The sequence below is a fragment of the Sorex araneus genome, chromosome 2, assembly GCF_027595985.1.
Source record: "Sorex araneus isolate mSorAra2 chromosome 2, mSorAra2.pri, whole genome shotgun sequence".
Classification (NCBI taxonomy): domain Eukaryota; kingdom Metazoa; phylum Chordata; class Mammalia; order Eulipotyphla; family Soricidae; genus Sorex; species Sorex araneus.
In genome coordinates this window covers 354,244,370-354,257,484 of record NC_073303.1, presented here as the reverse complement: position 1 = coordinate 354,257,484, position 13,115 = coordinate 354,244,370, and the positions used below count along the sequence as shown (strand labels likewise).

Genomic DNA, 13,115 nt, shown 5'->3' with positions numbered 1-13,115 from the left:
GACTGGGTCTTCTCTCTCACTGCTGCTACTCAGAGGGCAGTGAACACATATACTAAGCACCCAGCTCCAAATGTGCAATCCCGTGCTTCTCCTTGGGGTGTAGAATAGAAATAGCCCTAATTTTATGTCAGAGGTTTAGTTTAGCCTTTCTTTCTGACTTTGTATATAATCTGAAAAATAAATTTCAGTTATTTATATTTTATTTGGAAACCTATATGATAAGCTACTTCAATGATTGCCTTGGGAAAAGACTGATCAAAAAGATATTTTAAAAAGAACAAGTTCAGATCACCTTCGTGAGCTTCCAAGTTTCCAGTACATTTTATTTACTCCCATCTTCTGTCACTCAAGCTGGCAGGCAGCTGAAAGATGTCTTCTTTTCACCTTATCCAAGATGAGGGGCAGAGTTGGAGACCAACCTCCTCCATCTCCCTACACCCTCGGAAACATTTACCTGGTTTATATTGTACTGATAGCTTGAGTGTTTTGATGTTGAGTATTGCTCTCTTCTTGTTCCCAGTTCCTCTTATGAAGGAAATGAGATTAGTTCAGTTACAAACTCCAGATTCAATTTTAGACTCCATTTGGAATTGGTAGACTTAAACAAGTTCCTCTTATCCCTGGGTTTTCCTATATTCATTTGTCCAATGAGGGGTTGTGATGAAGTGAATTCTGTGGCCCCCCGAAACCCCCTCACCCCAGCGCTGGTACTTCCACATGTCAGGTAGGCATCAGCTCCTCAACGTGACAACCAGAAGCCCTTGAAGACTGAGCTGGAGACTTCTACTGCTGTGTGTGTGTGTGTGTGTGTGTGTGTGTGTGTGTGTGTGTGTGTGTGTGTGTGTGTACTATTGGTTCTGCAGTTCTGCCTGATTGAGCCTGAAACAAACTAAGGGTCACTTCCTGTGATTCGGTATCTCCATCCCTCGACACCCCCCCCCCACACACACACTTCTGAGGCCAAGGTCAAGCACATGACCACCAACGAACCATTATAGCTCTAACTGCAGAAAGAGTGTCTTCCAGATGATCAACAACACAGCACCATGAACCTTGGGTCTTGAGCCCACGGAAAGAGCACCACAGCATTAGTTGGGCCAGTCTTTAGCTCTGCTTTGGCACATTCCTTGCTGCTGCATTGCTCCCTATAGCCCAGGAAAGTACACGCAGGTAGATACACCAATGGCCTTTACAGGCATTAACAATTTTATCTTCTCTTCACTCTACAGATATGGAAATAATGGCGCACGGAGGCTAATAATTTGCTTAAAGGTATATACTTCTTGTGCCAGATCCACAATCAAATGCAGATCTGTATGATTTCAGAGCCCGGGCACTTACTTCTACATCAAGATGTCTCTCAAAGATAGAGAAGGGAACACCAAGTAGAGGATGTTGGGAGGACCCACTCGGGTTGAAAGATGCGTGCCGAAAGTAGACTATAGAACAAACATGATAGCCACTCAATACCTCTACTGCAAACTACAACACCCAAAAGGAGAGAACAAAAGAGAATGCCCGCCACAGAGGCAGGGTGGGGTGGTGGGGGTTGGGGTGGGGGTGGTGGGAGGGATAGTGGGAACAATGGTGGAGGAGAATGGGTACTGGTGGAGGGATATAAACAATCACTGTATGACGGAAATGCAAACATGAAAGTTCATAAGTTTGTAACTGTACCTCATGGTGATTCGATAATTAAAAAAAATTTTTTTAAATGTCTTTCATACAATACAAAGTGATATTAGGTAATTTTAACCAAACATTTCTAGAGGCTTCTACAGCCATGAACTTTAAAGACAGCCTATGCTCTGACTTGCCACATCACTTCAACTCTCTAAGAAGCAAGTCTCCTTGCTACTAGTCTCCTCATAATCTTACCCCAAAAAGTTAATACTACTTGCAGAGTAGCATCTTAGATGTGGTGTCACTGTAATTAATAATTGTGATCACATTTCCTGCCCAAACAGAGCAGTAGAGAGATCCACAGAACAAAGGAAAAGACCATAACATTTAACTTGCATCTAATATACAACAGATCTTTTAATTGATAAACTGGTTAAACGGGAAATGTGCCCACTTTGCAGAGAAGAATCCGAAGTTGAGAAACTGAAATCACACAGAGTGTTCTGACCCAAATGCCATTATCTTCTTATTGAACCAAATGTTACAAGTCCTTAAATAGCCATGGTTAATAGTCACTAAAATGCTAGACCTTCACCAGGCTATTTGTTAAGTTGGGGATAAAAATGAAATACTTACTTAAAGGCAAAAGACCTAAACTTAAAAAAATCACACTAAAAATAAATTCCATGGCTTTCTTCCGAGGCTTTCAAATTTAAGTCCACTACCTGTTCCATCTGAACTCGAACCCTTTGACTTCTGAACCATCTGATTCTGCAATTGCTTTGCTCACAGTCATTTGAACAGAAAGTATGATCTGACAGGTGTCGGCGTTTCTGCTACAAGAGATACTAGGCATATAGAGAGTAAACAAATAGTAGATCTATCTCCCTTTCTTAACCATATTTCTCCTTCAGCTGTCATAACTGTCATTTTAAATGCTGCACTGTCACTGAAACTTACCTGTCTTTCTCCAATCATACGTAAAAATTCCTCAAAGGTAAGAACTGTATCACAGAGCTTTTTGTCCCCAAAAAGGCTGATCACCATCCCAAATGCTTGCCTAATTTTGCTTTCACTCTAAACATAACCAAATCTGCCCTATCATTCAGCACTCAGCCTACATCCTCACCTATCCCTTGAAGCTTTCTTGGCTCTGCCCAGCCTCCAGAGATGCTGTTTCACAGAAACTCAGTTATTTGGTCTTAGATGACTATGCACAAGTTTGCTAGTCTACCAGTTTCTTAGGAAGTTCTTAGGAAGTTTTCCTCTGCACAAAGGGCAAATACAATGTCCTCTTCATTTGTTGGGTCTCCACTGTACCCATCAGGATCTGTGACACACTCATGTACCAACAAACAAACTAGGTGTTCTGAATAATAGGGCTAAAAACTTGATTAAGATCCTGGACGGCTAGAATGGCTCCAACTTAGAGGGCCCAGAATTCTGAACTCCCACCTCTTTCAAAACACTTCAGACTTTCAAGATGTCTACTGTGAAGGCTTGTTTCTAAGTATCAGCCAACTTGACCTGTGCCATCAGGTGGCTGTGCCCCTGAAAGCACAATACATAATCGTCATGAGCATTCATGTCCTGTGTCAATGCCAAACACGCATTTCAACTTTATCCCATCTCTGCTTGTGTTCCAGAGCTATTCTAGCTACCAAGACTGTTCACTTCTTCCAGTTCCACCATTAAACCCAAAACTATATACTCCTTGAAGCCATCCTTGACGACTACCTTGCCCTAATCACACAATTTGAATAATTCTAATTGGACCGGGTTCTCACTTAGGCTACTGACTACTGTTTTCCATCTGAGTTATGCATATCTATTCCCATAGAATGTCCACTCTTCTTTTTTTTTAATTTTTAATTTTTTTAATTTTTTTTTTGGTTTTTGGGTCACACCGGCAATGCACAGGGGTTACTCTTGGCTCATGCATTCAGGAATTACTTTTGGTGGTGCTCGGGGGATGATATGGGATGCTGGGAATCAAACCCGGGTCAGCCGCGTGCAAGGCAAACAGCGAGAAGGCTCCAGCCCCGAATGTTCACTCTTCTAGGGCAAAACCAACATCTCATACCAGACCTTTTCACCCAGCAGCACCAGGATCAATCGTTCCTACAAGCTGCAATGTTGAGACTTTAACAAATATTTGTGCATCTAAGAACCAATTGCAATCAAGTTCAAGAGTACATCATAATGAGCAGAAAGGTCCACAAAGTTTTAACATCAAGTTGCTCTTAGTTAACATTAGCATAAATAATTTGTTTGGGGGAATTGAGTCACACCCAACAGAGCTCAGGGATCACTTCTGATGATGTCTAGGGGACCATATGCAATGCTGTGGATTGAACTGGATTGGCTATATGCAATCAAGCACCATAATCTCTCTACTAGCAGCCCTATTATCAATACTTTATTGAGAAAGCTTTCACTGCTCAAATAACAATATGCAACAGTGACCAATAACTACAAGACACTGGCCACCCAGTTTGCATTGTTCTGTTAAAAACACAAAGGTGCCCCGATTGCTTCTGGTGAGCATTCTCAGAGCACGCCAGCTCCACCAAATTCAGCTTCACCAGCTGCTAGATCTCTTTGAGCCCAAATTCAATCTCCAAGCAACTTCTTCCTACTAATAGAATGGCAAAATCTTGGCCAATAAAATCATGAAAATCTTGCTTTTCACCCAGCTACACACACACACACACAAACACACACACACACACACACACACAAAGTTGCACTTGTTCTTTTTTTCTCGAGCCTCAATCCTTCTCTTAAGTCTCTGGCTCAGCTAAGCACAGCATCGCTTTTCCTAAATAACAGACCACTATGTTCTGCTAGAAATCTCTCATGTCTCTCTGATGAAAACCCAAATTTCCTGATAGCACCATATCACACCAGACCCTTGCTTCAACCTGTGAGTCAATTCCTTTTGATCTTCGAATTCATGTGAGTCACGTGGCAAGCTGTGACTGAACACTGGACTTGGCTGGTAGGCTCTGTGGTAGAATCGAGAGGAGACCAGGAGTACGGGGATGGCCCCAGCTTTAGTGCCCAATTGAATCAGTTCCAGGAAACTGCACCCAGTTCCCTAGATACAAGATGTCCCAAAAATAAGCTCAGCAGAAGTTCCAGAAACCTAGTGGGCACAGGCAGAAAACACTAAGTCCCGACAGAGGATATGCTCCAGATTTTCAAGCTGTTTTGACCCCATCTCCTTAACTCAATTCCGGTACTTCATAGGGGCAAGGGCAATTCTTAAACAAGAAAACAAGGAGTAGAAAGTCCGCCCTGTTCTACAACAGTGTTCTGGAATATTCTTCACACCTCGCTTATTAGCCTCACCGCATTCCCCCTTCCTGTTCCCCGGCCTGGCTCTCAGTTTTCAATTGCGGTCTGCTTCCAATCCTATTTCCCTCTCTACAACTCTTTCAAACATGGCCAAGATTTAACCAAGCACACGAATCCTCATCTGAATGGTGCTGGGGTACCAGTGATGAGGGCTGAGGAGTTTCAAGCCTTAAGGAAGCCTGACAGTTGTGTCTCCAGAGACTAGCCACCCGCCATCTCCCCCACCCCCATCTTTATACAGAATTTCCAAAGATATCTTCTCTGGGGATCCTCCATCCTCCTTCACTTTCTCTTGGCTCGAGCTCAGGGCTATGCAACCTGTCCCCCCTTCCTCTTGTGAACGGGTAGCCAGTCCAGCTGCAGCAGTTTCTCTCCGGGGTCTCTCTTCCTGGAACCTTCCAGCGAGTATGTTTCTCTGGCTCTGCCCTCTCGGCTGCACTGGCCGGGCTCAGTGCACTCAAGGTGCAGGGAAGCACTTAGACTCAACAAAGCAGGCCGTTGTTTGAAGAGCCAAAATGAGTGTGGATGACCAAAAAACGCAAGTGGAATTTTCAGACCAAGTCAAGAGTGATGCGTGTGCTAGCAGGGCCCTAACAGGGGATGAATGAAGAAACCGGTTGCTCATGGGGATGGAACATCGGGAAGTCTTGGGCTCTGAGGAAGCAAGGGTGAGTGGGGGATGGCTCATTTACATCCGTGGTTCGGACCTGTTCTTTCAGAGAGGACTTCGCCATGTGGCATCAGGCCGAAGAGCTTGGGTTTACCTTGAGCAGTCATCCGCGCTATGTTCGCTCTCCCTAGAGCAGTTCTGCCATAGAAAAATCACTCATCTGCCCGAGCAAGGCACAGCGAGTCCAATACAGCCTCTCTCGAGAGGTCTTGTGGTCTGGGGAAGGGATGGCAGCAGCAAAGATGAGCCTGTGGCCAGGCAGTGCGTGAGAGCAGAAGAGGGCAGGAGGACTGGTTGAGCAAGACACTGGCTTGAGCGGGAGCAATCAGGCCCCCTTCCCGAGAGGTGGAGGCGCTCCTAAGCATGCTTGGGTGAGGGTGGGCTGAAGTTGAGTGCCCAGGGTCAGCCAAGGCTACAGTGACCTGCCGGTGCTACCGAAAATGGGGCTCTCACAAGAGAGGTGCTGAGGAAGGAAACACAAAATAGGATGCAAAATAGCACCCATGAAGCCGGGAGCAAAGGGATTGGGAGATGCTCCGTGATTCCTGAGAAGTACAAGTTTTGCTGAGAGAGGAGCAACCCTACCACCTCTTCTGCTGACAGAGGCTAAAACTTCTATCCTGAATGTCACCACTGAGTTTCTGTGGCTCCGTGACAACTGTCTGCCCTCCCCCCACCCCCACCCCGCACTCTCAACCCACAGTGTCCCCTCTCTGTGTGTCTCTATGTTCTGCTCTGTCATTCTTAACTCAAAAGACACCCACGCAGCTTTCGGCGGAGAATGAGTCCAACTGAACACAATCTGAGATGTTGAGGCTCAGATCTACAAGGCAGCGTTGGCATTCAGTCATTCGAGTGATTTTTACATGGGGGCATAGACATAAACACACATATTTTATGTATGAAATGGCTTGTGTGGATTTGAATGCATCAAATGACAGATCGGCAAGGATATTTGGTTTTCCAGAAGTGGACTCAACTGCAGACAGCAGACGTGACTGTTCCGAACCCAAGGGGCCCCTAGAGACTTTCAGAGGGAATAGCCCCAGGCATAAATGTCCTCTGAGTTCCATGGCCGAAATTAGCTGGCATCCCTGAAGCCCTGCTATGAAGGCCGGGCAAGCATTTTTATCTCCCTCTTACTGATTAGGTCACTGAGGCTCAAAGGTTAAACAAAGTCCTGGGGCCGGGGCGGTTGGGGGGAGAGGGAGGGGTTGCAGAAGTGAGAGCGGGATCCAAAGCAGATGGTGTCCCTTCAGGTGTGGAGCATGTCACGCTGTTGTTTAGCACAGCTTCTGGCCCCAGATCTGAGCCTAGGCTGGCCACCAACCTGGGTCACTTTAGGTCTCGGTGTATCAACTGCCCGAGTTCTTTCTGAGTGAGGACAAGATGTTATCTGGCCTCCAGGCTCAGGAGACAGTGGAGAGAGCAGAGAAAGGTGGGTTTCAACAGAGAGAAGTGCCAAGTAGATATAAAGAAGGCTTTTTGGTGGGGAAAGATAAGTGAGGGCGGGGAAACATTTTTTCCCAAAGTTCTGCTTCCTCTCAACCCTTTACACCGCCCTCACCCTAGGAAAGGCAGAAGCAGCCTCTGCCTGCCAGGCTTCTGCTGGGGAGATCCATCCTCAGTGCATGGGAAGGGGGCGCCCCGTTTGCTCCTGAGGGACCCTGGGAGCTTCAGGGCGGCTCCCCATCTCCTCCAGAGCCTGCCATCCTGCGCTCCACACTGCACAGTGAGTCAACAGGTGCTAAGGCACTCAGCTGGAAACAGTTCCTGTGCCTTCACAGGGGAGACTCTTCAGGTGGCCCGAGAACACATTCCGTCAGGAAACCTGCTCGGTCAAACCCGGAAAAACCTCCAGATGAGATGTGTCAAGGCCACTAACTCGGACTAGAACCCCTAAGGTCTCGTGTTTCCTGCAAAACATGGTGTGACCCTAACTTGTTGTGTTGACGGCTGTATCTGAAGCCAAACAGAAGGCCCAGTGAACATGGAAGTGGGCATGCACCAGCCAGGCAGGGAGGAGGTAGTTTCTCTCCTCTGCGTTCATGAAGTTGTGCATCCAGGACCATCCCACTCTGGGGTCCTCAACCAAGCATTCCACTGGTCAGGGTGCCTGAACCTCATGAGGGTTTGTGAAAGACGGGAGTCGCCTTTAGAAAAGCACCAGGGGGAAAAAAGTCCCCAACCTATGGCACTGGAGATGACAGCAGTGCTCCTGACTTATCCTAACCCAAAATATTTTGAGGGAAAGCAGCAGCTTTTCTAATTTAGGACACAACAGGAATGGACTATTCTGTTCCTTTCTTACCATGAACCCTGAGATCAAGCGCAATTTGGGTGGCAAGGACCCCACTTGGCTTCTTTTTTTTTTTTTTTCAGTCCTTGTTGTTTTCCCCTCACTGGGCAGGAGAGGCCCCCTCCCCCTCCCTGAGAACTCATCCTGCACAGTGAGTCCCCAGCAAACTCAATAACATCATCCTGCTTTTGAAGGTGCTGCAACTCTTGCCAAGGCTCATGTATTCAAAACAATTTACCCTATTCTCTGGCAGCAGCAGAACTGAAGCAACTTGAAATGCCATCAGAAAAAAAAAATTATTTATTTCCCATTCCTGAGCAGCAGCGAAAACAAGGTTTCATTGGCTGGATCCGCCCTCACTAGCTTTCTGGTTTCAATTAGAACTTCAAGTCTCCAAGGGGAAATTGGGGATTCTGGGAGGCTGCGGCCCAAGCAAGTTCCAGTGTCTCTGCAAGAACCCAGAAAGACTGTCTCATTCATCTCAACACTTCTCTTCTTCCTCCTTCTGCACATCATCGAGACGGTTTAGGGCAGAAATTAAAGTACGACTAAAAACTAAAAATAAAGGACCGGGTGGAAAGGGCTCTCTTTTCCTAGACAGACATGTTTGTGCCAGAAAAATATGGATTCGCCCCCTAAAGGTCAAGATAAGAGCAGAATCGGATTCAGGACTCCAAGAGAAAGTGCCCACCTAGTTGCTTCTTCCTCACCTAACACTAACTCCTGCGAACCCCCACGACAACCATTCCAACTCACTTCTGCACTGTGTTCTCCCCAGTCCAAGCACCTCCTGCAGGTCAGGTGACTCGGCTTCGCAACGCCCAGGACCCATGCGAAAAAAGAAGCAGAAGACCTCCTGGCACCGAGGGCAATGAGGCTTCGCTCAGGGAACCCTCCGGGCTTCCCCCTCGGTGCAGCCCCGAGCGGGCGCAGCCAGCCCGGCCTGCCTATAGAGCATTCTGCCGGTAACAAGCGAAGGATCGGATTTCAAACCTTCGCTTGCCTGGCCCATTCGTGAACATATAAGGCAGTTGATGTTTTCTCCCAAGCTAGCAGTGGCCCCTTCCTAAGTGACAGGCAGCCTCTCGGCCCCTCCTCCCTCTGCTCGCGACGAGCTCTTCCCTCCCCCCCCAGGCCCAGTTTGTTTATTCCAATGACACATCTATTTTGCCGGCTCCGCGAGACAAGTCCGCTTCCCTGCTCCGGCTAGCTGGCCCTGGGCTCCCCGCCTCCTCCCCCACCCAGCTCAGGTTACTCCGGTGGCTAGCAGCTCCCGAGCCCAGCTCTAACACCAACTCCACCGCCCGAGTCCACTCCCAAGACTTACTCCCCCCCTCCCCCGCCCCAACGGAGGAGGCGGAGCGCATGGGCAAGCCACTCAGGGTACCAGGTCTATCTTTCCAAACCAAACCGTCGTCCCTCTATTCGTAAAGAGAGTGTTCAGCCGTCCTCCACTGGCCGACTCCTCTCTGTTCTAACACCTTTTTTTTTTTCTGGTAGCAGGAAATGCAATTAGGTGCTGATGAATAAAACAGCATCTTCGAACCCTCTGCCAGGTCTGTGCCCAAGAGCTCAACCACTGGCCTGAGGGGATCTAGGGGTGCTAGAAACCTCCGAGAGCCAGGGGGACAGGACACAGTAACCTGCAACGGGAGACCGGCTACTTTTTTTCCAAGCGCTACAAACTTTCTCCTTCCTCACACGCCGCCGGCTAGTTGGCTCCACCCCCACCCCGCCCCCCGACCCCCCCCCACAGCCAGACAAAATCGAACTCGAGCGAGCAAAGGAAACTCGCCGAGACCTCCAGGTCTGGCCCCCGCGGCCGACTGCGTTGAAGGACATCCTTCCTGTCCACCGCCCTCTTTACTCGGCCCCACTGCGGCCCCGCCTCCCACGAGTAACCAGCACGCACACACACACGCACACACACACACACACACTCTCACACACACACACTCACACACACAGAGTTATGCTAAGGCACCTTGACACACCAGTGTAAACTACCAACTGAATTGCCAGTTTTGCTGACAGCACTTTATAAAGCGAGGTGAGGGTAGGGGGAAGAGGGAATTAAATGTACAGAAAAAGAAAGCCAGTATTTGGAATAATAGATTGAAAAAAATGAGAGAATTTTTTTTTAAAAGTCCAAAAATGTCTAAGTAAAACAAGTACTATTACTATTTCCTTAAAGAGGGTGGAATTCCCAAACTTCAGGAAAGAAGGTGTGTGTGGGGGGGGGCGGGGGTCAGGGGGGTGTCGGGAAGTAGCTGCTTTTGTCAAATTCCGGAGTAAACTGTCCTTTGGGAGGAGAGTTTCTGCAGGGATAAAGAGACACACAAATTGCCCTTTAAGCATTAGACGTCAACCATGAGATTATCGGGACAGTTTATTTGAAGCGGAAACAAATCGGAAATCCTTCCCTCAACAGTCCTTTCAGAGCGACACACACGCTCGGAACCCACACAGACACACATAAAGAAGAAATGCAGCATCGGGGTGATAACAACACCCCTCCCCACACACAGCCTCATTCTCCTCCTGCCAACTGCACAACTTTCCGATCTCCAAAGAAAATATTTCCAGTTGGATCGGATTTCAGAATTGTTGTAAGCTGTGTGGGTCAGGAGGAGGGGGGGTGCCTGCAGCCTGGGAGGGAGGGAGGTGGGGGGGGGGGTGCTGCGAGACAGCATTTCGGCAGTGACTTATTTTTCCAGAACCAGCATGCTCTACCGATCAGAAACTGCTATTACCCAACAATGCTTCCATCACAAACAGACGCCAGAAACAGCATCTCCGTTATCACCATCTTGCTGCTAAAAGATTGGCTCCGTCCAGTTTACCTGACTTCGTCTCTGTGGAACTTCTCAGACAGTATTTTAGTCAGAGAGATAATGGTTTGAAAGACAAAAACAATAAATCGATACCGAAGGGCTTCCTTTCCGGCGTGATTTCCCACTGGAAACCACCGAACAGTGGGGAAGCCTGTCGTTAATTCCCAAGCCCACTGCTCCTCTAAGAAGCACACACAATGCGTGCTTTCAAAAAAAAAAAAAAATGGGGCATTCGTCTGCTTTTAAGGGAATTCCAGTCTTCACAGAGTCCCAAAACCCAGAGAGCACGAGAAAGAGCCTCAGCTCCATTGATAGAGATTTTAAGAGCACGACACAGACACACACCAACCTTCACCGGCTGGGCCACTTCTTCCCTGTTCTTTCTATTAACCGCACGTTAGATTCTGATGCATCGACCCCCCCCCGCCCCCCGCCCCCACCACCACCAAAAAAAAAAAAAAAACCAAAGCAACTAGGTTACCATGTAGCTCTCTAGCTCCACTTAACCTGCAAGTTACAAAGAGAGGGGGGAAAAAAATATCCTGCCGCCTTCCCACCCCTTTCCCTCCCGCCTCCCGCTCCTGAGTCCACTCTAGCGACGCCAAACCCGCCGGCCCCGGCAGTGGGCGGCAGAACCCCCGGGAGGGTGCACAAGATTGGGGGGCAGGGTGGGGGGATCCATGTAGGCGAAACTCAATAAGCTCCCGGCCCTGCACCCCGCGACGCGTCCATCCCAGCCACCAGCAACGGGTCACTCCGATTGAGCCACCATCGCCGCCCAGCCGCCGGCGGGCCGGGATCGCGCCCATCCTGGGCAGCCTCGCCGGGACCACCATCCCGCGCCCCCCCCCACCTCCGGCCCAGGTTCCCCCCGTTTCCCGCTCGGTGCAAAGTCAAAGCCCCCCGGTACGGCGACGTTAACTTTTGCATGCAGGGCACAACACCCCCGCCTTCCCCGCACACCACCCCCCTCGCCCCCAACCACCACGGCCGCCGCCGCCGCCGCCACCACCGTCTCGGGGCGGTGCGGGGCGCGAGGCTGGGGCGCCCGGGGACTCCCCGGGCCGCGGTGGCCGCGCGCGGTGGCTCACCCATGTCCCGGCGACTCCGGCTCGGCTGGCGCCCAGCGCTCGCTCAGATCCCGGCTCCGCTCGCCCGCCGGAGCCCCCAAAGGTGCTGCTGCGGCAACTCCATGGCGCTGAGCATCTGTCAAACGGCGAGGTGCGGGCTGGCCGGCCTCGCTCGGGGGTGGGGTGGGGGGAGCGCCGGGGCCCCCCTGGGCGCGCGCGGGGGGCGGCGGCGAGCGGCGGGCGCCCCGGCCCGGCCCCGCGCTTCCCGCCCGGCGCGGCCGCCTCCGCCGCGCTGCCGATTTATGGAGAGAGATATCAAGGGGGAAAATGGCGTCTCCGGAGCCCGAGGAGTCCTGGAGTAATCACATTCACACACACACGCGCGCACACACACACACACACACACACACACACGCCCGCCCGCACGCACACACACACTCGCACACGGGCGCGCCGCGAGCCCGGCTAATTTTAGCAGGAGCCCAAAAAAAAAAAAAAAAATCTCTTCTCTCTCCGTGTCTCCGAGCAGCGCTAGGGTTTTGTGTTTTTTTCCCCCTCTCCTTTTCTTCCAAGGATGGATCGGAGCTTGGCAAAAAAAAAAAAAAAAAAAAAAAATTAAAAAAAAAAAAGAAGAAGAAGAAGAAAAGAAAAGCCAAAGAAAATGTTGCCCGGCTCCGGCAGGAGGCGGCGCGCCGAGGAGCGCCGCCGTGGGGTCCCCGCGCTCGCTTAGTGCAGCCGCCGCCGCCGCCGCCGCCGCTCCATGGCCGCGCCCGCCCCGCGCCCCCGCCGCCGCCGCCGCCGCGTCCCCTCCTCGCCGCCCGCCCGCCGCCCCGGCCCGCGCTCCGGCCTCCCGCGCCCCGCTCGCCCGAGCCCCGGCGTCGGGCTGCGAAGGGAGGGGGAGGGCGCGCGCGGGGGAGGGGAGGATCGCGCGGCCGCCGCGCCGGCCCGTCGAGGGGGGACAGCCGCCGCCGCCGCCGCCGCCGCCGCCGCCGCCGCCGCCGCGCTCGGCCTCGCAGGGGGCGCCCGCACGGGTCGGCCGGGCCGGCTAGGGGGCGCCCGTCCCGCTCCGGCGCGCGCACACACCCCCCCTCCGCCCCCGGCCCACCCCAGGGGCCGGAGCCCGGGTCCGGGTGGGGAAAGGAAGCGGGGCACGCGGAGGCGCCGGCTATCACCCGCGCGCGCTGGAGGTGGCCGGCTTTTGGAGCCCGGGCAGGACGGTGGGGCACTTGGCGGGGCGCGGGAGAGAAGGGCACACAGTT

The 13,115-nt window shown here is 51.2% G+C and overlaps 1 protein-coding gene across 1 annotated transcript in view; it reads right to left on the bottom strand.

Moving 5' to 3' along the window:
* Positions 1–12,028, bottom strand: part of SETBP1 (SET binding protein 1) — a 372,368-nt gene extending 360,340 nt beyond the window's left edge. Inside the window, exon 1 of the mRNA XM_055125505.1 lies at positions 11,878–12,028. The gene's annotated coding sequence lies outside the window, so the exon portion shown is untranslated. The remainder of the gene's footprint in view (positions 1–11,877) is intronic.
* Positions 12,029–13,115: the final 1,087 nt, after the last annotated feature.